We start from the raw sequence: 27,590 nt of genomic DNA, 5'->3' as shown, positions 1-27,590 counted from the left end.
CAAAGGAAACATGATAATTCAAAATAAATTACTCAAAGTGATGTCAAGGATAATTCAGCCTGCATTGACCCAGTATCGAGGCTTGCATGTAATCAACACACATGTATTCAGAACACAGACGCGTGCATTAATATTCATAAATATTGATTCAAAAGAGCATATCGTGACCTAACCCAAATGCCGAATTTGAATAAGATGGAGTCATAGTCCGTGATATAGGATTACAAGTCTTCCAACAGGATCAATGAATGGCATATTCAACCCTACTTAGAGAATAAATGGCATACACCTATAACAAAGACAAGTAGCTCTGCAAAACTGTACTAAGAGCAAAAGAGACAGACAGGAAAGTGCACATTGGGATTGGTTTCACTTCTAGGAATTTCAGCCCCCATGAAACAAATGGATCCATGTTCTGAGAGAGTGTGTATTTCAGCAGAAAAGCAACAGACGGATATGCATTGTGGGTGAATGGATATTACAGAAACAAAAGATTCTTATAGTGGGTCTCTGTGTACTGTGAACTGTTAGAAAGTTTAAATAGGTGTGAATCCATAAACTTAACATGGACAGAATTCCCTCCGTTTGTACTGTGTATACAGATCTATACAAAAGGATAGAGGGAAGAAAAAACTGATCATGGGACGCTAATGGAGAGAATCACATTTACCTTTGGAACCTCTCGTCTGATGCAGCCCCTCCCCCAACACTGACAAGATGCAGCAACCATTGGGGATGACAGTTACCGGTTGGATTCCAGGTGGAATCTTGGTGTGTTCCACCAGGATTGTTGTGGCTGGTGGATCCAATGTAACTGGGCAGAATTCTGTGTGTGGATCAGTGTCATGGAGGCGGTACCGCCCTCTATGGAGCTTGGCTTAAGTCTCTTTTTCTGGAATCTGTGTAAGTTCGAGATACTCGTGCTGCGCAATGGCCTGAGTTCACGGGTCAGTTTCCAGAATCTGAAAGGGCAGATAGTGGAAGATCTGCCTGTCATCAGCTTACAGGTGAGGCTCCGAGGTACTTTCAGACTTGCCCTGTCCTTTAGAATTTGACTTTATAGGAGACATGAAGGAAGTTGGCAGAAAAGCTGGCTGCACGAATTGAGGTGAGATGCGAACAGATTGATGAGAGTTGTTCTGCTACAATGGAGAATACTGGCATGGAGGCATCTCTAGAGAATACCAGGCTCAAAAGACATTCATGAGACATATTGAACCTCGCTGATACTGGCAGAAACATATGGAGTGTCAACGTGCACTTTAGGAAGGTACTCAATTCTCTGCTCCAAGAACGGGTCCAAGATTACTGACGTCTAAAAGAGAAGAGATGGCAGAGATGATAAAAGCGCTCATGTTCTTGGAAGAGGTCGTGAGAATCCACACGTCCCAAGGGGCATTTGTAAACCACTCAGACGACCAAGCACGAAGCACAGGTAAGCCTTTTCCCAGGGTTGGCCCTTGGTACCAAGCACTTGCTCTTCCCTCCCCTCCCCTCATGTATCCATTTCAAAGAATCAGCACTTGAGTTGCAATGAAGCCAGTAGGAGCTGAGCAAGCCCCTCCTTGTATCAGAGTTCCTCTTCCTTCACATTCTGTGCACAACAGTGAACTCCTCCATTGTCAACTACTCTCGACTAAAATAGATTGGTATTGAATTCTACGCTCACACCTTGAAATGATGATCTTCCCCTAGATTCAGCAAATGCTGGGCTTATATCTACTTTGGTGTGAAGGGAGTTTTGTAAGTGAGTGAATTTTTTGCCTGAATTTGGATATTTATTTATCCTCATTTTTTCAAAACAGTATTTGTAACTATTATAATTCAGTTATTGAAATGAAGTGTAATTGTTGGGATAGATATGTAGTGACACTTCTTTTGTGGACCGTCTTTTCCCTTTTGTCAAGTCCCAGGAGCAGGATATAATGTGATTGCTGTATTTTTTGGGTTAAATTGCTTTTCTCAACATAATTAGTCGATTAAACATTCTCATCTTTGATAGAAGAGCACATGATTGTCAATAGCCTAGCAAAGCTGCGGCAGTGTTCTCATATCTATAATATCTCTAAGTGCTATTGAAACCAAGCCTATGTAAAAATACATTGTTTGGGTTTCTTTGTGGTTTCCTAAATAATAATTTTTCCCCTTGAATCGCCAACATTGACCAGTATGTGTCATTATTAGGAAAGGGCACCACATGCACAATGGAAACCTAGGGTTGTGGTTGTTAATGGTTCTAAGAATTATTTCATTGTTTCTGTTAGTGCTGGAGGCACCAAGAGAAAACTGTTGACCTGCCTCCTTCATGACTTTTGGCTGCTAATTTATATTTTCTGTGCATTTTTCTTATTTGGATATTTCAAGCTGGTACCTAAATTTGGCAACTCTGTCTTATAGTTAGATATAGTATGTTTCTAAAACTGTATTTATTTTGATACATTTCCCATATATGTAATTTAATTCTGTTTATTATTTGAAAGTCTGCAATGAGGTATGAACACATTGTCAGACCTGGAGTTTTCGGACACATCCTCCCACAATTGATAGACAGAAAAATAGCTAAACAAGAATCAAGTGTCTGTGAGTTATGACTAAATTGTGTTAATTTATCCATGCCAAACTGGCAGAGTACCAGTGCAAACTTTGCTCACTCTCTCCCATGTATACAGCAAAATAAACATACACTCTCCCAGCCCTTGGCTCAGGAACCCTGAATAATGCCCAAACATCTCTTACTTCAAAAGTCAGAAAGAATTCTCACATAACCTGGAAAGAGTAGAAGGCAAATTAGAGAATGGAAATCAGTGCAGGACCTGACCTTTGGTGAGGGAGCAGTAAAGGGGAAACTGTGTTTTACTGGAATGCACACTCTAAAGTGGACAGGTCATTTGAGATGGAAGAAAATGTGCTGAGGGTTAAAAGAGTGCATAGTGGACGTTTGGTTGACATATCTGAAAGCAATAATCACAAAATTTCTCTGCAATTCATTCCCAGACCAATACTCCACCTGTTAATTTTGAGCTAGGAGTGCCTGTGGAATCTGTGTGTTAGGGCTGTGGCTGATGTCACAAATTTATTCCCAGGGGTTTGGAGATTGTTTTGGGCTGTGGTTGGTACTATCTAGAGAACAGATCTGCCTGGTTCCTCTCTTAATATTAAATCTGCTGGCATATGTGTTGTGGATTAGCTTAGTAACCCAGGGCCTTAGTCACAGTCTTTCCACATCCACGGTATAATTGCTCATTTTCTCCATAAAGGAGAAATGGGTCTCATTCAGAGCCATCTTCATCTAGTTTCTAGAATCCAGGGCAATTTATTGTTGAAATCAGATTCTATAGCCCAAGGATCTGCAACTTTCATAGGCAGGATTGAAATTTCTTATTGTCCAAAGCAGAGGTTTTTGAAATGCCCCATGCTTGCCTTTGAGTTCCAATGCCTTATTGCAAGAGTTCTTGGAGCAGAGATCTGCTGAACAATATGTGAATTTGAAGCCTTTCCATAAGACTTGACTACCACATGCTAATGCAACAATAGTTGTGGTGCTGACCCAGTACTACACTAAGGACCCAACTGTGGCACTGCACGCTTCAACAGGTTCTAATGTGTGACGTCATTAGATTTGTTTCCACTTTTGTTTTTGTTTGCAGAGAACCTGAGGGAACCCATTATAAAATTTTGACTTTTCCGTGGCAATAGTAAGGATGAATGCACTTTCATGAGAGTGTATTGGAACAATTCCCTATCCACATATCCAGCCGGCAGCCCAGAAACCATTTGGAAGCCTCTATTCCAGCAAAAATTACTAGTCCCAGCACTGTCAGAGCTATGATAAGCATTTAAGCAAAATGACACTCTGCTAACTTTACTAGAATAGGTTGATTCACCACAACAAAAACCACACTAGCAATCATAGATATAACAGGCAACAGACACAGAAGGAATGCATGGCATCATTACATACCAAAAACAATCCTCACAGCATTAATACTAAATGTGCACAGAAATGATTTCACTTACAAAAGCTGTTCAAGTCTATAATAGATAACTGATAATCCTTAACCCATAGCGATAGAGAGATATAATAAAATTAAAAGAACCATTCCAAATTTTCAAAAGACAGGAGTCTCCTGAAAGAACATCCAATGTATTAGACCACCAAAATTTACTAGAACATGACTTGAAAAGGGAGGACATAAAAACACTGAAGGAAATCTTGAGTCAATGAATACAAATGCAGGCTAGTATAAATGGAAAGAGAAACACTTTAGATGAGCCAAATATAATCAGAAAACTCAACGGTGAGAATAGCTAAGCTAAAGACAGTCCAAATCGGACTAGATAATGCAGAGGAACAAATAAGTGACTTCGAAAGCAGGATAACCGCAATCACTCAGTCAGAACACGACATAGAAAAGCAAGTGAAAACCAATACAAGCAATGCAACTGAAACCTGGAATAAGAGAAAACATACCAGTCTATGACTCATAGGGATCCCACATGGAAAAGAAGAAAGACAAATGGTTTGAAGAGATATTTGAAGAAATCAGACTGAAATTTTCTTAAACCAAAGATAGAACCAGCTATCTTAACACAGGAAGCACAGAGGGTCCAAGCATAATGAACCCTAGTAGGCCTACAACAATATATATTCTAATTTAAATGGCCAAAGTTGATAATAAAGAAATGATTCTAAATGCACCAAAATAGAAACAAGTGCATTGCAAGAGAACTTTCTAATGTCTTCAGCTGATTTCTTAATAGATAGATTGGTAATTTTTTCTTCCCTCTTTCATTTTGTGTTGATCTCTATTCCAAGAACTGATGAAAGGCAGATTCCTTCAGTCTAAACAAGATGAGTTGGCAGAGATTCTATAAGTGTTCAAGTTCTTGGAAGAGGTCATCAGAATCAACACATCTCAAGGGGCTTTTTCAGACAATACAAGAGACCATGCACCAAGCCCTGTTTATACTTTTCCCAGGAGTGGGCCAATGTATTAAGACTTGCTGTTCCTTCACACTAAACCAGCCATGCAGGTATACCTTCAGTCTGCTACTGCAGTTGAATTGGAGCCAGGTCCAATTTTACCAACACTGTAGGGAGAACCTGAGCCTGCTACTGCAGGAGACACAGCACTGTGTCCCATTTCACCAATCTTTCAAGGAGGCCCTGAGCCTACTCCTGCAGGAGACTCAGAACCAAATCACATTCCACCAGCTGTGTAGGAAGAACCCCAAGCCATCACTTGCAATGGATCCAGGAATGTGTCCAATTCCACAAGAATTGTAGGGAGACCTTGAGCCTATTCCTGCAGGAGAACCAGATCTCTGTCATATTCCACCATCCCTCCAGGAAGATGCAGGGCCTCCTCCTGCAGGAGACTCAGGAATGGGTCCAATTTCACCAGTCCTGCAGGGAGACTCTAAGCCAATTCCTGCAGGAGACCCAGGACTGGGTCCCATTCCATCAACCCTGCACTAAGACCTTGAAGTGGGTCCAATTCCACTAGCCTTGCTGGGTGACCCACAAGCCTGATCCTGCAGGAAAATTAGAGATATGTCATATTCCAGAAGCCCTGCAGGAAGACTGAAAACCTGCTCCTGCAGGAGACCCAGGAATAGGTCCAAATCCACCAGCCTTGCTGGGAGAGCACAAACCTGATCCTGCAGGTGATACAGAGCGAGGTACAATTCCAACAGCCCTGCAGGGATATCCTGAGGCCACTTCAGCAGGAAACACATGACTGGGTCACATTCCAATATCCCAGAAGGGAGACTGTAAGCCTGCTACTCCAGGAAACCCAGGACTTCGTCCCATTCCACCAAACCTGCAAACACTGAGACTGCATCTGCAGAAAACAGAGTGGGTCATAAAACACCAGCCCTGTAGTGAGACTACAAACCTGCTCCTGGGGGAGACCAAGCCCTTCACAGAGAACATGAGCCAGCTCCTGCAGAAGAACAAGAGTTGTGTGACATTCTACCAGCTCTGCAGGTAATCCCTAGGCTTGCTCCTGCAGGAGACAGACATCCCAGTCCAATTCCATCAGCCTTTCCAGGGAGAATCCCAGCTTCCTCTTGTAGGAGAGCCAGAACTAGATCTCATTCCACCAACCCTGCAAGGAAAAACTGAGCTTGCTCCTGCAGGATACCCACAGCCAAGTCATATTCCACAAACCCTGCAGGGAGACACTGAGTCTGCAATTGCAAGAGACCGAGGACTGGGACGAATTCCACCAGCTCTGCAGGGAATCCCTCACCTGCTCCCATAGGAGACTAAGAGCCATCAGTTCTGGTGGGGTCCCTAAGCCTGCATCTGCAAAAAATACTACAGAGTGGAGTCACATTCCACCAGCCCTGCAAAGAGAACAGAACCTGCTGCTGCAGGAGACACAGGACTAGGTCCCATTCCACCAAACTTGCAGGGATACCCTGAGCCTTGGAACAAGGAATGGGACAAATTCTGCTAACCTTCTAGGGAGACCATGAGCCTCTCCTGCAAGAGAACCAGAGATGGGTCATATTACAGTATTCTTCCAGGAAGACCCAAGGCCTGTTCCTGCAGGAAATTCAAGAACAGGCCCAATTCCTCCAGCCTGAAGGTAGAGTCCAAATCTGTTCTGGCAGGTGACCCAGAGATGGGTCCCATTACACCAGCCCTGCAGGGAGACTCTGAGCCTACTTCTACAGGAGATCCAGGAATGGGTCCCATTAAACCAACCCTGAAGGGAGACACAGAACCTACACTTGCAGGAACCACAGAGCCAGGTCACATTCCATCAGCCCTGTAGTGACCCCTGAGCTGGGTCCAATTACACTATCCTTGCAAGGAGACCATGTGCCTATTCCTGAAGCAGAACAAGTGATGGGGTCATGTTCCAACAGCCCTGCAGGAAGACCTGGAGCCTGCTTCTGCAGAAGACCCAGGACAGGGTCTGATTCCACCATCCCAGCAGGGAGAAAACTAGCCTGCTCCTGCAAGTGACCAAGGTCTGAGTCATATTCCACTAGCCCTGTAGGAAGAACATAAGACTGCTGTTACAGGAAATTCAGAGCCATGTGCCATTCCAGCAACACTGCAAGGAGACTCTGAACCTGCCCCTGCAGGAAACAGAAACCCAGTCACATTCCACAAGCCCTGCAGGGATACCTGAGCCTTCACATGCAGGAGACCCAGGCCTTGGACCAATTCTACCAGCCCTGTGGAAAGACCCTGAATCAGCTCTGGCAGGAGACTAAGAGCCATGTCACATTCCACCAGCCCTACAGGTAATTTATCAGCCTGCTCCTGCAGAAGACCCAGAGCCAGGTCACATTCCATGAGCAATGCAGGGAAACTTAGAACCTACACCTTCAAATGATCCAAGATTTGGACCAATTCCAATGGCACTGCACGGAGACCATGAGCCGTGTCCAATTCCACTAGCCCTGCAGGAAGGCCCCGAGCCTACTCCTACAGGAGAACCTGAGATTGGTCATATTGCAACAGCTCTAGAATGACCCAGAGCCTGCTCCTCCAGGAGACACAGGACTATGTCCCATCCACCAGCCCTGCAGGGAAACCCTGAGACTGTTCCTTCAGGAGAACCACAACTGGCTCACATTTCACCAGCAATGCAGGGAGACTTAGAGCCTGCACCTTCAAGACACCCAAGAATTGGACCAATTCCAACAGCACTGCAGGGAGACCATTAGCCAGGTCCAATTCCACTAGCCCTGCCTAGAGACCCCGAGCATGCTCCTGTAGGAGACCCAGCACTGGGTCTCATTCCACAAGGCTTGCAGGGAGAAACTCTGCCTGTTTCTGCAGGAGACCAACAGCTGAGTCACATTTCACCAGCCCTGAAAGAAGACCCCAATCCTGCACCTGCAAGGGACCTAGGACTGGAACAAAATTGACTAGCCCTGTAGAGGGACCCTGAGCCTGCTTCTGCAAGAGAATCAGAGATGGGTCATATTCCAATAACCCAGCAGGGACAGTTTGAGCCTGCTCCTGCAGGTGATACAGAGTAGGGTGAAATTGCAAAACCTTGCAGGGACACCATGAATCTGCTGCTGCAGGAGAAAAAGGATGCGGTCCCATTCCACAAGCCTTACAAGGAGACCCTGAGCCTGGTCTTGCATGAGATCCTGAGCTGGATCCTGCAGGAGACACAGGACTGGGTCCCATTCTACCAACTCTGCAGGGGAACCCGAACCTGCACCTGCAAAAAACACAGAACCGTGTCACATCCCACCAGCTCTGCAGGGAGACTGTAAGACTAGCCCTACAGGAGACCTAGAGCCAGGTTACATTACCAGTCCTGCAGGGAGACCCTGAGCCTGATCTTGTAGCTCCTCCTGCACCTACACACACACTTCTATGAGACCCAGAGCCAATTCAGGCATCACCACCCCTACGGGCTGAGATGCCTCTGCAAACACCAACACTGTCATCTAATTCTCAGAATCAACCCACTCCCAGACTCGAACTTTACTTCCCTTCTCCTGGAATCATTTTTGTTTGTTTTTTTCTGTAATTTCCTTGTTTTCTTTCATGTCATTTAGAGTATCATCTATTTTTATGTTTTAAGTTTACAATAATAAAATTTAGATGTTTTTCCATTTTAAATTGTGCAATTCAGGAGTATTAAGTGCATTCACAATGCTGTGTAACCATCATCACTGTCTAGTTTCAGACTGTTTCTTTCCTCATAATAAAACCCTGTATCCAAACCACACATTCTCTTTTCTCCCTCCCCTAGCCCCTGACAAGCCCTAATCCTCTTTCTCTCTGTGTGTCTTTCCCTACCCTGGATGTTCCCTATCAATGAAATCATACAAAAGGTGGCTGTTTGTGTCTGCTCTCATATTTTAACAAGGGACTGGTGTTTTTTTTTTTTTTTTACTTGAAGTAGCATTTTGGTTATTTGAAAGGGAAACCCAGGTGGATTAAACATGAGATGTACAAAATGAAAAATTTTAGTAACTATGTGCATAATCTCAAGATAGGCACTGCTATTCTATGTGTGAAACCAGAGCCAGAAGGGAGATGCTTAGCTCTTCCTGTGGCAAAACATAACCTACAAAATAAAAAATAATAATATTCAAAAGCCATGAAAGTCAAACCACAACCTGGAATAATCATTTTTCATAACCTAAAGTCAGAGAAATGTTTCACATCACTGTGGTCCAAAAACTTCTTGAAACACTGTGTTCTAAACAGAAACAGAACAAACACATGCAATTCCAACAAGAGGAAATGCAGGTGGCCAGTGTATATTAGAGGTGCTTGACCTCTCAAGTGAGGATGCACACAGATGTACACACTTTGGAGACAGCATTGGTCACCATCACACTGGCAGGACTTTAGCCTGGTGACAACCAGCTCTAGTGACAACATAAGGAGGCAGAGGCCACAGTAGATCCCCTGGAGGGAAGAGTGAGCAGACACTCCTCTCTGGGAGAACAGTATGCAGGGTGAATTACAGTTCCACAAGTTCACCCCTTTCCGAGTAGTGCTGATGCTTAGTGTTGATCATACTAAAATTCTTGCACAATTTTTCAAAGATGTCTTTTCAAGGATGTTCATCACAGTTCTGGTTTAACTAGTAGGAGATTGGAAGCAACACTAATGTTCATGGAGAGGGGGTGGGATTCATCAGTTCTGGTTCACATGGAGGAATGATTGTTGTGCAGCTGGAAAAATGAGTGCTAGGTCTTTACCTGATGTCAAGGAAGCCCTCAGCTTGGATGCTTGTTAATCCATCATCTACATCCCAGATGCCATCTATGACTACATATGTGTCAAATCATCATAGACTTAAATGAATCTTGTGGTGTGTGAGAGACAGAGGCAGAGAGAATAAGAGAGATAGAGACTGAGAGATGTTCACCAAGCCATTCATGACGGTCACTTCTGGGGGTGGGATTTGCAAATCTCTGCACTTTTCCTTTAGGCAACATTTCAAGTGTTCATAATGTATCTATATTGCTTTACTAATTCTAAGGTATTTAAAGCATATGTTACTTGAGATTCATTCATATTGAATCCACAGCATAAAGTTTATTATTTTTATTTTAAAGTATTTGTTACAAGTACAATCAGCATTTATGAGAGTAAAATGATAAATTCTAAAGAATGAAGAATCAGATAAAGAACAAAACCTTTTGGTGACTCAGACACAGGCCAGCTAGTTGGCAGCAAATGGCAGGGTGGGACAGGTTTCTCTAGAAGGTTGTGTATGTTCTGAATCAGCATCCAATAGAGGCAAGGAAAAATTACAAGACATGTACGCTGGAAACTACAACAGCTTGTTGAGAGTAATTAAGAAAGACCTAGCCCTATTTTAAAATTTGAAGGAGCCAAAGTGACAGAGTAGACAGACTCACAGCTTGACCTCTCCCACAAATACACAAAGAATTACATCTACAAAAACATTGAATTGCACAGAAACCTCCTGAACTCTGGCACAGTGTCTCTCATTTTGAAATACAGGAAGATTCTCACAAAATATGGTAAGGAATAAAAAGAAAAAAGACAAATTCAGTGCAGTACTGATCCTGCAGGGAAAAAGTAGCATAGGAAGAAAGGCACCCTCACACTTCGACACAACCTCTCTAGCTGGGAGATCAGCTAGGAAAGAAGCAGAGCTTCCAAGGTTTGGAGGAGACAGTGGCAACTGCATGGCAGGCAGAACTGGGGAATACTGACACAGAGGGACCCTGTGATGACCAGCCCTAGACATGAACTAGCAGGGATGAGCCAGGACTGGCTACTGGAGTCAGTGAAGAGCCCAGGGAGAGGGCTGGGTCACACTGCAGAGAGGCAGCATCTGGAAACTAGAGGGCAGTGTGAGCTCTGGCTGTGTGTGTGTGTGTGTGTGGAACAGAACAGACTGAAACTCTCATAAAAAAGCACCAATGTTGGTATAATGGGGGAGGAATGATGCATGGCTGGGCCAAAGTCACTTTCTCCACTTGGCTCCATTGTTGGTGTGTTCTCATGAGAAGAGAAATGGGGCTTGGTCATAGCCAACACTGCTGCACAAAGGCAGAGCTGAATGTTGAATCCATATCCTGTGCCATTGCAACATCTCACAGGCGGGACTGAGATTTGTTTACAGCCCCAGGCAGAGAGGGTGGATTTGCTCCCTCTGGTCACTTTGTGGATCCACACCTCTGGGACTTACAGGCAGTGAGTGGAGTTCTGACTCAAGAAGGGTGGCCAGTGAGGGTATTTACAACGGGGTGGTGTATGGTTCCATATGTGGATGCGGGATTGGGGTTTGAGCTGAACCTGTAGTGGACCACAAATTCATGTGTGTGACTACACACTTGCTAAGGCAGGTCCAAGGGACTGACACTGCTGGATCTGCACTGATGTTTCCTGGGGCTCAGAACCTGAGGGGCACCAGAGTAGGTGGCTGACATTCCCATAGCTAAAGCAGGGATAAAGCCAACATCAACAAATAGTACTTTGTAAGTCTGCATAACAAGTGACAGAAAACACCACAGAGGGAACTCCCCAGTGGAAATCTCCTGCTTATTTTTCTTCAAAACTGAAGTGCTCCCACCCTGCCTACTACACACCACAGCTCAGAAACGGGTCTAGAAGAAATACATAGAGCCAGAGAAATATAAGTAAATAAAGAAGCCGAGGAACCACTTTCAATTAAAAGAACAAGAGAAATCCCCTGAAAGAACAAACAGTAAAATAGACTGATAGTCTACTAGACTTCAAAAAGGGAATGATCAACACACTGAAAGAACTAAAAGAGACTATCAATAGAGACAGAAAACTTTGAAAAGAAAATTTAAACTATAAAGAAGAGCTAGTTAAAAATAGAAAATTCAACTACAGGCAATCAAAAACAGACTAGATAATGCAGAGGAATGAATAAATGACTTAGGAGACAAGATAAAAGAAATAACCCAATACAGCAGATATAAAAGCCAATAAAAACCAATTAAAGCAAGATAATATAAAGTGCGCCAGCCTATGCATAATAGTGGGTCCCAGAAGGAGAAGAAAGAGAAAAGGGGATTGAAAATATAGTTAAAGAAATCATGACTGAAAACTTTCCAAACCTTAAGAAGGAAAGAATTATCCAAGTACAGGAGGCACAGAGGGTCCCAAACAAGAAGAAACCAAACAGACCTACACCAAGACATATTATAATTGAAATGGTTAAAGTTAAAGATAAAGAAAATATTCTAAAGGCAGTGAGAGAAAAACAAAATGTTAGTTACAAGGGAGCCCCATAAGCATTCAGCAGATTTCTCTACATAAAAACTTCTGGCCAGAAGGGAGTGGCAAGATATTTTCAAAGTCCTGAATGAGAAAAGGCTGCAAACTAGGATATTCTATCTAGAAAGACTCTCCTTTAGAACAGAAAGAGAGAGAAAGAATTTCACAGACAAGCAAAACTAAAACAAGTCAGCAGTACTAAATGTATGCTAAAAAAAAAAATTGAAAGTTCTAATCTAAATAAAACATAAACAGGAAGCTATAGAAATTAGGAAACCATAATTGGAAATGCAATAAATACAGTGAATTGCAAGGGAAAACATGAAGATATAAATAAGTCAGTAAGTCAATAAAGAAAGCAAGAAAGAAAGAGAGAATAGCAAAATCATAAAAGGTGAAAGAGGAGAGCAAGAGAATATAGATTTTGTTCCGTTTCTTTTTTTTTTTTTCTTCTTTCTTTTTGTCTTCTTTCTTTTTAGAATGCACTTGAGCCTACATGACTATCAACTAAAACCAAACAGATGAAGTAAGGGGTTACCAGACTTGAAAGACAAGATAACCACAAATCAGAAGTATATAAAGAGTCATAAAACCCAAAAAGAAACCAAGCTTATAGAAAAGAAATTTATCATATGACAAAAATGAAAAAAAAATTAAAAGAAAGAAACAAATAAGAAATACCAAATCAACTGGAAAACAAATTTCAAAATGGCAATAAAACCACATCTATAAAATAACTACTATAAATGTCAATGGACTAAGTGTTCCAATCAAAAGAAAAAGTGAAAGAGGAGGAAATATGGTGGAGTAAAAAAGATGCTCAGAGCTCACCCTCTCCCACAAATTCACCAAGAGTGACATCCACAGACACACCCACCACCCAGAACACCTGCTGAACTTTGACAGAATATCGCCTTCTTCAAAAGATAAAATCTGGTAGGAGAAAAGAAGAAAAAGGAACATAGTTCAGGACCATTCCAATGAGGAGGGAGCTGCAAAGGAGTAATAGCATTAATACACTGGGTCTACCCAACTCCAATGGCGATTTCAGCAAGATGGAGAGGGAACATCTGCGGCTCGTATCTGTACAGAATAGTCTTTGACTGACAGAACTAAGTTAATTGGGCACAAAGAGTCCCAATGATCCCCAGCCCTAGACGTGAACCAGCAGAGGTGGGATGGGACAGGCTGTCTGAGTAGAGCAGAGGATTCGGGCTGACTGTACAGAGGAAACCTTGGGGGACTACAATGTTCTGTGTTCCATGGCTGGGAGAGTATAAAGATTAGAACAGCCTGGGTCCCCCATAAAATCCAAAAAAAAAAAAAAGGCAAAGCAACACTGCTGGTGTGCCCTGGGGGGAAGGGGATCCGTAGCCTTTGTGTCCACAGACCCACAGTGCCATTATTGGAGACTTCTTGGGAGAAGAGAGTCAAGGCTCAGCCATAGCCACCATATTTTCTGGTTCATGGTTCCCAGGTGAAGGAGGGGTCAAAAGCCGAATCCCTACCTAGGGGCTCCACAACCTCATAGGTGGGACTGAGATTTGTTTACAGTCCCAAGCAGAGGGGACCATTACACACCGATGCCTCTCTGAATTGGCTTTTCTAAGACAAATGGACAAGAAGCAGTGTTCTGGAACAGAGCAGGGGTGACGGCTAGTGCAGCTGTTTTCTCTGAGTCCACCTATGAAGCATGGACCTAATGCGGCAGGGGAGCTACCTGCCAACTACCTTGCACAAGTGTGGTGCTGGGACCAGGCATCTGGTGGGGGTGCAGACCACCCACAAACTGATGCTGGGACACAGAACAGGAGCACGACTGGAGGGCCTCTGGAACCAGCAAATGGAGTTTTCACAGCAGGATATGGGCAGGAGTGTGACAACCACAGGAAAAAAAGGAGCTCCTGCTCAATAGCCAGGGCAGACTCAGGCCACCAGAACACCAGCTACACCACCAACAAAGGGGATAACAGGCAAAAGGCATGGAAGGAAGACTTGGCAACCACCCATAATTAAAAACAACCTTATGACAAAATTATTAAGAGTGCATATTCTTGGAGAAAGGCCAAGATAGTTGAGTAGAAGGATACTTGTATCTTATCCTCTCTAATAAATACACCAAGACTGACATTCACAGACACACCCATCCACTCAGAACATCTGCTGAACTTTGATAAAACATTGCCATCTTCAAAAGACAAAATGTGCCACCAATCTGGTAGGAGAAATGGAAAAAAGAAGGAAGAAAATGCAAAATGGCTTGGGGGTGGTCCTTTGAAGAGGGAGCAGCAAAGGAGGGATAGTGCTGGTTGACTGGGTATCCCCCTTTCCAATGGAGAGGTCAGCAGGATGGACAGGGAACCTCTGAGGCTCAGATGTGTACAGAACCGCCCTTGACTGACAGAATTAAGTTATATGGGCACAAAGTGTGTCAACAACCCCCAAACCTAGAAGTGAATCAGGGATGGGAAGGGACAGGCTGCTGGATCCAGGCAGACTCTGGTTGACTGTACAGAGGTAACCCTGGGGGACTACAGTGTGCTGTGGACAACTGCTTGGATTGTATACAGATCAGAACAGCCTGGGCCCCCCATAAAATAAGAAAAAAATAAAGCAAAGCAACATTGCTGGCTTGCCTGAGGGAAGGGGAGTATTGTCCTTTGTCTCTGCTGACCCACAGCAACATAACTGGTGATTTCTCAGAAGAAGAGAGATGAGGCTCAGCCACAGCCATCATACCCACCCAGGCAGAGGCAGGGTTGAAACCTGAATATGTACCTGGCAGTTCTGCAGCCTCATAGGTGGGACTGAGACTTGTTTACATCCCCAGACATATAGGAAGGTTCTGTCCTGGTGCGTCTATGAACTCGCACCTCTAAGACAAATGAACAAGGAGCAGAGTTCTGGCAAAGAGCAGGGACTAGGGCTGGTGTGGCCATTTGCCTCAAGCCCACCTACAGAGTGTGGAACAGATGTGGAGTGGGGAGTAGCACTGAACAGGGGAGCAACCAACCCAACTACTGTGCAGGACTGCTGCACCTGGACACCGCATTGGGAAGGGGCACACCCTGCCCACCTATCATGCAGGAGAGCAGCACCAAGATGCAGCATTGGGAGGAGATGTGACATGTCTACCTACAGGCACTGGGAGCAGCACAGACCAAGGGTGTGACCAGAGGGTCTCTGGAACCAATGAGCTGAGTTCATGAAACAAGGCAGAGGCAGGAGCTGTGACAACCACAAAACAAATAGGAGTCCCCATTCAATAGCCAGGGTAGGCTCTGGTTAACAGGTTAACAGCCACATCCGTAACCAAAGGGATAACAGACAAAAGGCACAGAAGTAAGACTTGGCAACCACACTTATTTAAGAAAGACCTCTTGATAAAATTATTAAGGGCACACAATCTCCACGGGAACATCCTCTCTTCTTTTTCTGTTATATTTTCTTTTACTTTTTAAATGTTAATTCTTAAATAATTTTTATATTTCTATTTTTAATCCCTTTTAAAATTTTCTTTTAAAATACTAATATTATTATCTTTCAATTTGTCCAATTTCATTTTTATCTTTGTTTTGTTCTTCTGTTATGATGATACTCTGTTCTCAAATATTTTTCTTCCTTTAATGTTTTAAAAATTCATCCCAACTCAATTGTTATCTTGTTTCAATATGTTCTTCTGTTATTGATTATACTGCTTTTAAAACTAATTTCTTTGTGCTTAGTTTTATTTCTGCATCCACTTTATATAAATAAATAAACTCCTAAAGGACGACAGTAGATAACTGATACTCCATAAGCCATAGTGCCAGAGAGATATAAGCAAGATGAAGAAGCAGAGCCACCTCTCTCAATTAAAAGAACAAGATAAATCCCCTGAAAGAACAATCAATGAAATAGACATTGATAGTCTACTAGATGATTTCAAGAAAGGAGTGATCAAAGTACTGAAGAAACTAAAAGAGATTGTCTATAGAGACAGAGAATATGTCAAAAAACGAAATTGAAACTCTAAAGAGGAGCCAGTGAAAATTGGAAAACTCATTTGCTGAGATGAGAGTTGAGCTAAAGGCTGTAAAATGTAGGCTAGATAATTGAGAGGAATGAATATGTGACTTAGAAGACAGGACAACAGAACAGCTGAGAGAAAACAAATAAAAACCAATGAAAGCAATATAAGGGACCTATGGAATAACATAAAGCATGCCAACCTACTCATAATGGGGGTCCCAGAAGGAGAAGAAAGAACAAAGGGGATTGAAAAGGTATTTGAAGAAATCATGACTGAAAACTTCCAAACCTAAAGAAGGAATCAGATATCCAAGTACAGGAAGCACAGAGCGTCCCAAACAAGGAGGTCCCAAACAGACCCACACCAAGACATATTACAATTAGGATGACCAGGGTTGAGAATAGGAAATGATTCTAAAGGCAGCAAGAGAAAAACAAAGAATGAGATACAAGGGAACCCCCATAAGATTTTCAGCTGATTTCTCTACACAAACAGTACAGGCCAGAAGGGAGGGGCAAGGAATATTCAAAGTCCTGAATGAAAAAATGATGCAGCCTACGATACTTTATCCAGCAAGGCTATCCTTTAGAATAGAAGGAGAGATAAAGAACTTCACAGACAAGCAAAAACTAAAAGAATTTAGCAACACTAAACCTATGCTAAAGGAAATATTGAAAGACCTACTCTAAACAGAAAAGAAGCAGGATGCTACAAAAAGGAGAAAACCATGATTGGAAAGGTGATTGCTACAATGAATTACAACAGAATAAACATGAAATCATAAAAGAGGACATCTAAATCATTAAGGGTGGGGGAGGCGAACAAGAAAATATACAGGTTTCTCTCTCTCTCTCTCTCTCTCTCTCTTTTGTTCTTGGTAGGATGAGTTTGAGCTTATATTACTATCTGTTTAAAACAAACAGATACAGTAATGGGTTAATATATGTACAAAGTAGGGTAACCACAAGCCAAAAAGTTACAATAGAGTCACAAAACTAAGAAGACACCAAGATAATAAAAAGGAAAATTATCAAACCACAAAAAGAAAATGAAAGGAACAAAGAGGAAATACAAAATCAACTGCAAAACAAAGTTCAAAATATAATAAACACATATCTATCAATAATTATTATAAATGTCAATGGACTAAATGCTTTAATCAAAGGATATAGAGTGCAGAGTGGATAATAAAGCAAGTATCTACAATACACTGTATACAAGAGACCCACGTTAGGGAGAAGGACACACATAGATTGAAAGTGAGAGGATTGAAAAAGATATTCCACAAAAATGGAAATGACAAGAAAGCAGGAATATCAACAGTGATTTCAAATAAAACAGACTTTAAAACAAAGATTATAAAGAAAGATTAAGAAGGACATTTTATAATGATTAAAGGAGTCATAGATGAAGATATTACACTCATTAACATATATGAACCCAACATAGGAGCACCTAAATACATAACAGATAAAAAGGGAAAATTTGATCGGAATACAGTCATGGTAGAAGACTTTAACTATCCATTAACATCACTGGACAGATCTTCCTTACATAAAATTAATAAGACAACATAGAAATTAAATGATAAAATAGAACAATTTGTCTTGGTTAATATTTTCAGAACATTATATTTCCCTAAAATAGATTATACATTCTTCCCAAGCGCACGTACCACATTTTCTAGGATAGATCATATACTTTGGCACAAAAGAAGCATTAACAATTTGAAGAAGATAGAAAATATTTGAAGCAACTTTTTCTGAACACAATACCATAAAAGTAGAAATTAACTACAGAAAAATAAATGAGAAATAAATGACAGCATGGAGATTAAACAACATACAACTTAAAAAAAAATGGGTGGATGATGAAATCAAAGAAGAAATAAAAAAACACAGTGAGACAAAAGATGATGAAAACACAACCACACAGAACCTATGGGATCCAGAAAAGGCAGTGCTTAGAGGGAAGTTTATAGCGAGAGAATCAGGTCTACCTCAAAAAAGAGGAAAAACTGCAATAAACAATCAAACTTACCACCTAAAAGAATTAGAAAAAGAAGAGCAAAAAATAACAAAAGTAAGCAGAAGGAAGGAAATAATAAAGATCAGGGAGGAAATAAATAAAATAGAGATATTAGAAACATTTGAAAAAATCAAGCCAAGAGATGGTTTCTTGAAAGATTAAACACAATTGACAAAATTATGCTCTATGCTGGAAATTGACACAACAATGCAAACTGACTATAACTCAATAAAATAAAAATTAAAAAATAAATATATTAACAAAAGAAAAAAGAAAAGGTAGTTTCTACTCACCAGACTGGAGGAGGGGACTGCACCCATGCGGGGTCACACCCCATGGGAAAGCCTGGGGTCAGGATCGGAGGAGCAGGGTGCTGTGGACAGGATCTGTCACAGGGTTTCTGCAGGAGGGGAGGGTGAGGCATGTGAGCAGGCTGAGGACTGGCCATTTGAGTAAGTTCATGGGCTCTGGGGTGGAGGGGCTCCCCCAAGTGTCTGGACTTGACTCTGGGTGAGTTGGGCAGGTGGACAGTGGCTCAGTGTGAGTCCAAGTCCAGTGAAGGGGTAGTGCGTTAGATCTAGAAGGACTCATTCTGGGGTGGGAAGGCCCATAATGGAGGCAGGAGGCCAAGCCCAGGTGACTGAGAACAGGGTGTGTCCTGCATAGGCCTGCAGGGCAGACGAAAGCATCCAGTCTACAGAAGGTGGAAACATGGTCCATACAAGGGCTCAGCTCAGATGTCACCCCCTCAGAGGAGCCTTCCTTGCCTGCACAGTCTACAGGGACAGCCTCCTCCACGCACATCTCCAAAGCAGACACCTGCTCCATCTCCTGCTTAGCATTCAGGAACCGGGCCCCTGCTCCACGCCCAGCCATGGTTCCGCTGCCCTGAGGAAAAGCCCTCACAGGAGCCATCAAGCCCTGCACGACCTGGGCCCCACCTCTCTGTCTCTTCTGCCACCACTGTCTCCACCTGGCCCTCTTCTCCTCCACTCCTGCACTCCCCCAGCCCTGTGTGCTCTCCAGAGCACGTGTCTCTCCTAACATGCTGTGTGTGCTCACTGTGTCTCATCCACTGCATGCCTCCCACCCAGGTCAGTATCCAGTGCACAGTAGGGCTCAGTAAGTAGAGAATGAATGACTCTTACCATCACTGCTGGGAAGACCTTTGTCTGTGGCCTACAGTGATCACACACCCGTCACACATTCGCTGAGGTCCTACTGTGTGTTGGGCGGGTTCCATATACCGGGCACAGCAGGTAGTGAAGCAGGCAGGTGTCCATTCTCATGCAGCAGACAGCCTGGTGGGGGACACAGAGAAAATTAAGTATAATATACACAATGTCCGGAGGTGATATGTTCCATGGAGAAAAATAAGGTCAGGGAGGACATTTGAGCAGATTCCTGGAGGTGTTCAAGAAGCAGGCGGAGAGAGATCCTGGCTGAAAGAGCAGCCAGTGCAAAGGCCCTGAGGCCACAGTTGGATGCGCGTGGAGGGTCTTAGTTATCCGTGTGAGTTCTTAGTCCTGCCTTGAGTACGTATGTTGCTTTTATTTGTAAACCTTGATTTCACCTTTAAAGCAAATTAAACTGCATCATCAATCTGCATAATTTAGCCATTTCTGTTTCAGGTGTTGTGGGCACAATGGCGGGCTAGTTACTTCGGTTGGTAAAGAATTACCAGCGTCTGAGAAGGGTCTAGGAAAGTTTAATAGGGACACTGCTATAGGCAACATCAGGCCACACAGGCAAGAGGTGCCTACACGAGCGCCAAGGTTGAGTGTGTGGGGTCTGTTATTGGGGGGGTGCTGTTCACACAAGGAGGAGGGGGCTGCATGATCAATTCATGCACAGGTACCTGGTTGGTTGTGAGATCTGTCAGGGGCTTCTCTGAACAACAGGCTTTACCACTTTAATAAGGGCAGGATGTGAGGCCTCTCTTCCTGGGGCAATGAGTTTTCATAGGGTAAACACACAGCAAGAGAAGATGTTTTATAGCTTGTGGAAATGCAGGTGTGCAAAGGGTCCTGCAGTGGGGAGTGGGAGGTAAGGTGCCACTGGGCTCTAGGCACACAGAGAGCCCAGGGTTGAGGGTGTATGACTCTAAAGAGTGCCACCTGGCTTCACACCAGGGACTTTATGTGAAAACAGGAGAATCTAGGTTGTCAGCACGTGTCTACTCAGTGACCTCCCTAAGCCTAGCTCTGTCAGGCATCAGGTGGCTGTGAAATGAACATGAAGGTCCCCACCCTGAGGACCCCAATGAATGAACATCTTGACATCCACACCCCCTTCCCCTGCACCACCACCCCACCTCATCTGGGTCTCAGGCTCTGACCCTGATATCAGTGGCACCTTTGTTCCCTATATCCAGCTCCTCTGGACGTCTCTGTGATGAGCTGTTCCATGTCAGCGAGCCCCAAACTGAGCTCTGCCTTTACCCCATGAATGCTTCCTCCCTGTGAAGCCCCTTGAGAAGGAGCCACCACTAGCAGGATCCTTCAGCCCTGAGTCTCTGCCTTCCCCACCCCTCCGATTTCCCCCAGCCCATGATCCCCTCTGGAGGTCCCTATTATCCTCTCCCTCCCACTTCAGTCTTGGGCTGCACACCAAATCCCTCTTCACAATCTCCCACAAGACAGGTCCAGGTCCACTTGGGGACACTGAGGTGACACTGGCGGATGTTGCTGGGAATGAAGAGCAGGATACTGTAGCAGAGGAGAGGCAAGGGCTCCCAATCCACCAGAACACAGGCTAAAGTGGGGGCAAGACACCCATAAAGGGTGAGGCAGGCATCACACTGCAGCCCCGCCCTCTGCTCCCCCAGGGTGCCCTGTGTTTCCTGCTTTGGCCTGGGGGACTTCCCCCCTCACTCTCTGTTAGAGGGGTGCCCATTCATTCATTCACACCCTCATTCACCATGTACATGGGTCCTGCTCAGTGCCAGGCCTCAGCTGGATGACAGCTCATCCTTGGGGACACAGCTCAGATCTCACCTCCTCCATGAAGCACTTCTGGATTCCCACCCCTCCTGAAGTTCCTCTGGCCTCAGTTCGGACCACTAGGGCTGAGACCACACTCTGATTACCTCCCAAGTCTGTGATCTCTGTGAAAGCCCTGGGCCCAATGTGGAAAGAGACTCAGAAAAATGGGGCCAAAAGGGGCTAAGAAAAATGTTACTAGTTCTCTATTACAGAGAAGGGCACTGAGCAGAGAGAGGGCAGTGTCTAACCAAAGCTACAGAGGAGGGTCTCAGTGAGCCCTCCCTTGGCCCTGTTACTTGTTCTCTGTTACAGATGAGGACACTGAGCCACAGAGAGGGAGCAGAGCCCTGCTATAGCCTTGGCCCCACGGCCTGTGTCCTTTATTACTAGCTCAATGCTGCCAGCAGGGGTGTGGGCCTGGAATGGAGGTTGAAAGCAGCCTGACCCCCAGGACCCCTTCATACACAAAGTCAGTCTCAGGAAACACCCCTCAAGACCTACTCTACACCCCTGGGATTGGGACCTGATTGCTGTTCCTGGAAGCTGGCTGGGCTTCCCTGTGAATTGGCCCAGGAGATGCTTGGGACAGACACAGGGCCCCTGAGGCTCCCTGTCCCCAGATGAGCAGCTCTGGTCCCCTTGACTGTCCCTGGCAGAGGCCTGATGACACGAGGTGTTGGTCGGGTAGCCAGCTGTGGAGATGAGGAAATGGGAGCAACATGCAGGTACATGCAGAGGTTCAGGTATTCACTCAACAATCATTGATTCAGGCCTTGCAGTGTGGCTGGCCTGGGCCCAGGCCTGGGTGTCCTGTAGTGAATACAGTCAACCCCTTGAGCCTTCTGGGAAAGCAGTGCTCAGAGAAACGGGCCCTCAGAGCCCCCATCTTGCTCCCCATGAACAATCACACTGAGATGAGGCTGCAGCCATGGGTCCCAGTGGAGGGTGAAGGGAGGAAGGAAACCCAGAGTGGGCACTGACCATGAGCCTGGACACTGGAAACAGATGGCCTGGGCTCTGTAATCTGGGGTGGTCACCTCCCCTGTTCTCTCTGTGCCTCAGTTACTTCTGCAGAAATGGGTGATAACGCCTGTCCCTGCCCCACAGATTTTCATGAGGAGTCAGTGATCTCTTAGGCGTGTAGGTCAGTGCCTGGCTATGGGTCAGGATCCTGCTCACCTCACAATAGTCTGTCCCACTTTAAAGATGAGAAAGCCAAGGCTAAGGGGGTTATGAGACCAGCCTGGGCTAGCCCCCTTCTCATGCTCTGCTGTCCAGGTCTCCTGCTTTTACATCATCCCTCTGCCCCCATATCCACCCAGCAAAGTAGGTGCTAAGAATCTGAGCAAATCAGAGTATGAATGGAGACACACCCTCTCCCCAACTTGGGCTCTTGGGGCGGTGGGCAGGATGGGGATATCGGGCTCCCCCAGACTGTCCAGGAGGCCCAGCATGTCCGTCACCTGATTTCCACTCAACACGGAGGTGTGTGTCCAAGGGCCAGAGGGCGATGGAGTAACCCAGGGTGGGTGGATGCTAGGTAGGTGTGGGAGGCACAGAGTGGCCCCTGGAAGACAGTGTCCAGGCAGCCAAGGTGTGAGGAATGAGGGTGCCCAGAAGGGGCAGAGGACAGAGTCCAGCCTGGACACCACCCCCTGCTGGACCCTGATCTGGGGTGAGAATTGGGACAAGCCAGGGCCCCGCTAGGACTCCTCATCCAGCAAAGAGGTGAGGAAAAGTTAAGGAGACAATGGAGGCTGACCCCACCGTGCTCCCTGTGTGAAGGCGCTGCTTCCAGGATCCTGGAGTTTCCTTAGACCTTTGTGAAGTGGCTGCTGTTTCCAGCCCCATGTGGGCAGAAGGACTGAGGCAGGGAGGACAGAGTGACTCAGGACAGAGCTAGGATTCATCCAAGAGTGTGTGCTGGGCCTCTCGCTGAGAGCAGCCTCTGGGCATCATGGACTCAGGAAGTGTCTTGTCCTCCCTCTTAAGGCTCTTGGCATGTTAGGCAGGAAAGGTCCCAGCGCCCATACCTGGGCCTCTCTGGGTGATGCTGACATGTGGGATCATGATGGTCCTGGGAAAGGAGAGAGAATGTAGGCTGGGCGTCAGGTCTGCATCAGACCCTAATGATGCCCCTAATGTTGTGTGAACTGGAAACTCCCTGACCTCTCTGTGCCTGGCTTTCCAGCTCTGACTCAGAGGACTGCTGTGCTTGGCACACAGTAGGACCTCAATCAGAGGAAAAAGCCAGCCCTTCCGCAGGAACCTCTCCTCTTACATGCCCAAAGCTAAGCCCATGTGCCACACATCACCAGAGCTGATACTTGACAAACAGGGCAAGTGAAATCCAGCAACCCCTCCCTCCTGCCTGAGGCCCTTCCCTCCTCAGTGAGTGGCTCAGAGCAGGTCTCTGCATCCCAGAAGCCTGAACTGAGCCTTGTGACCTGGAGGAGTCCCTGTTCCACACAACTTTTTTTCCAGGTGCTTCCAACAAGACACAAGAACACCTGGTCAGTCTCTTAGCTGCAAGGTCCTCCCTTTGCAAATTCCCCCATCACATCCGGGCTAGAAGATGTGAGTTCCAGGGCACATGACCATCCAAATGATGACTTCAGGGAAACATCCCTGCCCACACTGCACTCTTCAGAGCCCAGCTTCTAAAAGAAGGGGTAGTGACCCACGGTTGTGCACAGTTTTATCACAACACAGCCCTCACCCACCCAACATTGGAAACATGTGAGAAGCAGAGATTCCCAAGTGCCTGGACCCCTGTCATCCAGAAAGCAGAGGTTAGGGTAACAGACAGAAGGGGAGAAAGTACTTTCATACTATGTATCTGATAAGGGGTTAACACCAAAAACATATAAATAACTCTTACAATTCAACAGCAAAAAAACAAGCAATCTGATTTAAAAAGTGGGCAGAGGAACTGAATAGACATTTTTCCAAAGAAGGCACACAGATGTCTAACAGGTACATGAAAAGGTGCTCAACATCACTCACCATCAGGGAAATGCAAATCAAAACCACAATGAGATATCCCCTCCCACGTGTCAGGGAGGGTGTCATCAAAATACAAGAGATAACAAGTGATGGTGGTGGTGTGAAGAAAAGGGAAACTTCTGCAATGTTGGTGGGAATGTAAATTGGTGCCATCACTCTGGAAAAGAGTAAGAAGACTCCCCCAAAATTTAAAATTAGAACTTCCGTATGATCCAGCAAGTCCACTGCTGGGAATATATCCAAAGGAAATGAAATTACTATGTCAATGAGACAACTGCACCCTCACGTTCACTGTATCTTTATTTACAATAACCAAGATATGTAAACAACCTAAGTGTCCATCAACAGATGAATGGATACAGAAAACGTGACACATATATATGTATATATAATGGAATCTTATTCAGACATTAAAAAAATGAAATCCTGCGATTTGTGACAACTTGGATGGACCTTCAGGGTATTATGCTAAGTGAAATAAATAAGACAGAGAAAGACAAATACCTATGATCTCATTTATATGTGGAATCTACAAAATAAACCGAAACCCATAGAAACAGAGATCAGGTTGGTGGTTGCCAGAGGTGAGTCAGGGGGTGATTGAAATTCGGGAAGATAATCAAAATGTACAAACTTCCAGTTAGAAGATAAACAAGTCCTGGGGACATAATGTACTGCAAGGTGACTGTAGTTAACAATACTGCGCTGTGCATTTGATAGTTGTTAAGAGAGTACCTCTTAAAATTTCTGATCACAAGGAAAATAGTGTGTGAGTATGGGTGAAGACTGAAGACAGACGTCAAGTAAACTTAATGCAGTGATCATTTCACAATATGCACATGTAACAAGTCATTATGCTGCACACCTAAAGCCAACAAAGTTATGTGACAATTGTATCTCAGGAATACTTATCCCAGGAAGCGGGGGTGCGAGCCTGGATTACATACTGCAGGAGCTGCCTTTGTCCTCCAACAGCAGAGGGTGGTAGTTGTGACAGGGACTGTAGGTCCCTCAAAGCCTAGAATGTTTACTGTCTGGACCTTCACAGGGAGAGTGTGCAGACCCTGCCCTGGAAGACAGTGGCCATGGCAGCAACAACGGCCTGCCTGTGTGCAGGCTCAGCCCAGACATCTCCTGTGCTCTGCTGTCACCGCATTTACTTCCCTCCACACCCTCAGAGGGAGAGGCTTCAATGTTCCGATTTTACACATGAGAAAACTGAGGCTCATTTGCTTTGAATTATTGACCAAGTGGTGGGGGAAGCTTTGAACCCCAGTGTTCTGATTTCAAAGCCACATCTCAGTCCTGATTTTTAGAAGGTGGAGGTCCAGGCACTGGGGACCCTCCACCTTCCTCACTTGTAGTCTTACTCTAGGGCTGCCATCCCCGAGGCGTCTGGGTGAACACATTTAATCCGCTTACTCTGCACCAGCTGAGCCCTTGGCTGCCAGTCTGTTGTCGCTGCCTGACACCAGCTGAGTTTTACAAGTGAACCATCACCCCCTGCCAACCCACCTGCCCTGCTATGTGGGGCAGACCCCTCCTAGCCTGGTCATTCTAAACCCTTAGCTCACACATTTGCACAACTGCATCGAAAGGGCCCTACTCCCTGTGTGGAGGTATCGACAAGGGGAAGGGATGGGAGTTTTGGGTGGCCCCTTACTCTGAAGGTGACACATGACAGGGACATGTTCATGTCCATAATGGCACTCAATTTGAAGCTAAGAACATGGTCACAACGAGGGGTAAAAGCTGAGAGGCTACAAGGCTGCTGAGAAGGGGGCTTGACTATTGAATTGTAAATGTGTAATTTAATTTAAAAATTAGCCCCCTGTGTGATAAGAATTTGCCCCTAAGGCCAGAATTGGCCACCTGACCCCTGGGAACCCCTCAATTCCAGGATGTAATCATCTGAGCATGGAGAGGGCTTAAATTGGGGTGCTGTCCTCTCAGTCATGGTGCACCTGCCCACGTATGCACCCATGAACTGCAGTTCTCACACATCAAGGCACCTCTCATGCCCTGCCAAGGAGGTCCAGGTCATAAGGAAGGGATGACAGACTGTGAGGTCACACGTGTGCCCCTGCAGGGGTGAATGTTGTATAGGGAAGAGCCACCCCCCACTCTCACCTCCAGGAGGGGTGCTGGAGGGAGCAGGACTCCTGAGCCCCTAGGCTTAGCAAGCATCCTGGCTGTGGGGAGGCTGTCCACTCTGAAGTCATAGGTCAGATGGTAGATTGGGATCCCACCCCCACAGCTCACCAGTGAGACCGTCTAGTCTGTTTTCTCTGTAAACTGGAACCCAGTCACCCTCACCCTCAGAAGTGGGGGCAACCTGTGTAAATTAAAACACAAAGCCCTGGGCTGTTTCAGGTGCCCGGGGGTGTCCAGCCCCCCTAGGCCGGGCAGGTGGGAGAGGAGATGTATGAGTTAGCAGGTGTGAGAGCAGAGCTGAGACTTGGCTGAGTGCATGCACTCTAATATCCAGGAACTGCGAGCTACCACTAGCAAATCTGTTCACTGAGGCCATGTGTACTCTCCCTTGTCATTTACAATCCCCTGTTTGAACAGAGGCCTCTGGAGTCTATTAGCCACATTGTTGCCTGTCACCACACTGTTGCAGTTCCAGGGTCTCCATTTAGCCAGCTTGAAGGAATAGTCAAACTTTTTCTTAAAACCAGTGACAGAAAACCAAAGTGGCTTAAAGAAGCAAACAGGGCAGGAGAGAATGACTTACCTAACTGAGACATCCACAGGGAGATTGCTTCAGGCAGGGCTGTACCTGGTGCTCAGTGACATCAGCAGAAGTCATCCTTCCCCACCTCTGGGCTCTGCCACTGGTGTCATCTTCACATGGCTCTGCCTTTATGAGAGCAAGATAGTCACCAACTGCCACAGGCTGACATCATCACCCCTCAACTCCCAACTGAAATAGAACTTCTCTGCTCCCAGGATTCCAGTAACTAGGCCTGACCTCTGTGGAGCCTGATTGGGCTGGTGCCCAGCCCTGAGCCAATCACAGTGGCCAGGGAGGATGGAAAATGCTGATTGGCCAGATCAAGGCCATGTGACCATCCTCTCCAGGAAACCTGTGAGCTGTTCACCTGTTTTCAGGTTGGGAGAGTGTGATGTCTCCCAGAGGATCCTGCTACTAGTACAACCTGCAGGTGGCACAATGAGCTGAAATGAGCCTGTCTGCTTGGTGACAAGTGACAGGTCACTTAGTGGTTCCCTGCTCCAGGGAGGGAGGCATGTCCAAACAGTATTGGGGCTTCAGAGCCAGAATGTAGTAGAAAAGCCTCCCAGTCTCCCAAAAGGTGGGAAAGTGAGCAGT

General features: G+C 45.3%; 1 long non-coding RNA gene across 1 annotated transcript; it reads right to left on the bottom strand.

Moving 5' to 3' along the window:
• Positions 1 to 820: 820 nt before the first annotated feature.
• Positions 821 to 27,246, bottom strand: LOC135320727 (uncharacterized). Its single transcript, XR_010379997.1, has 4 exons — positions 26,994 to 27,246; positions 19,415 to 19,567; positions 18,560 to 18,666; positions 821 to 1,315 (listed from the first exon to the last, which is right to left on the bottom strand). It is a non-coding gene; the product is annotated as an uncharacterized LOC135320727 (long non-coding RNA).
• Positions 27,247 to 27,590: the final 344 nt, after the last annotated feature.

The sequence above is a fragment of the Camelus dromedarius genome, unplaced genomic scaffold, assembly GCF_036321535.1.
Source record: "Camelus dromedarius isolate mCamDro1 unplaced genomic scaffold, mCamDro1.pat HAP1_SCAFFOLD_114, whole genome shotgun sequence".
In the NCBI taxonomy this organism is placed as follows: Eukaryota; Metazoa; Chordata; class Mammalia; order Artiodactyla; family Camelidae; genus Camelus; species Camelus dromedarius.
This window is presented reverse-complemented; position numbering and strand designations above follow the sequence as displayed.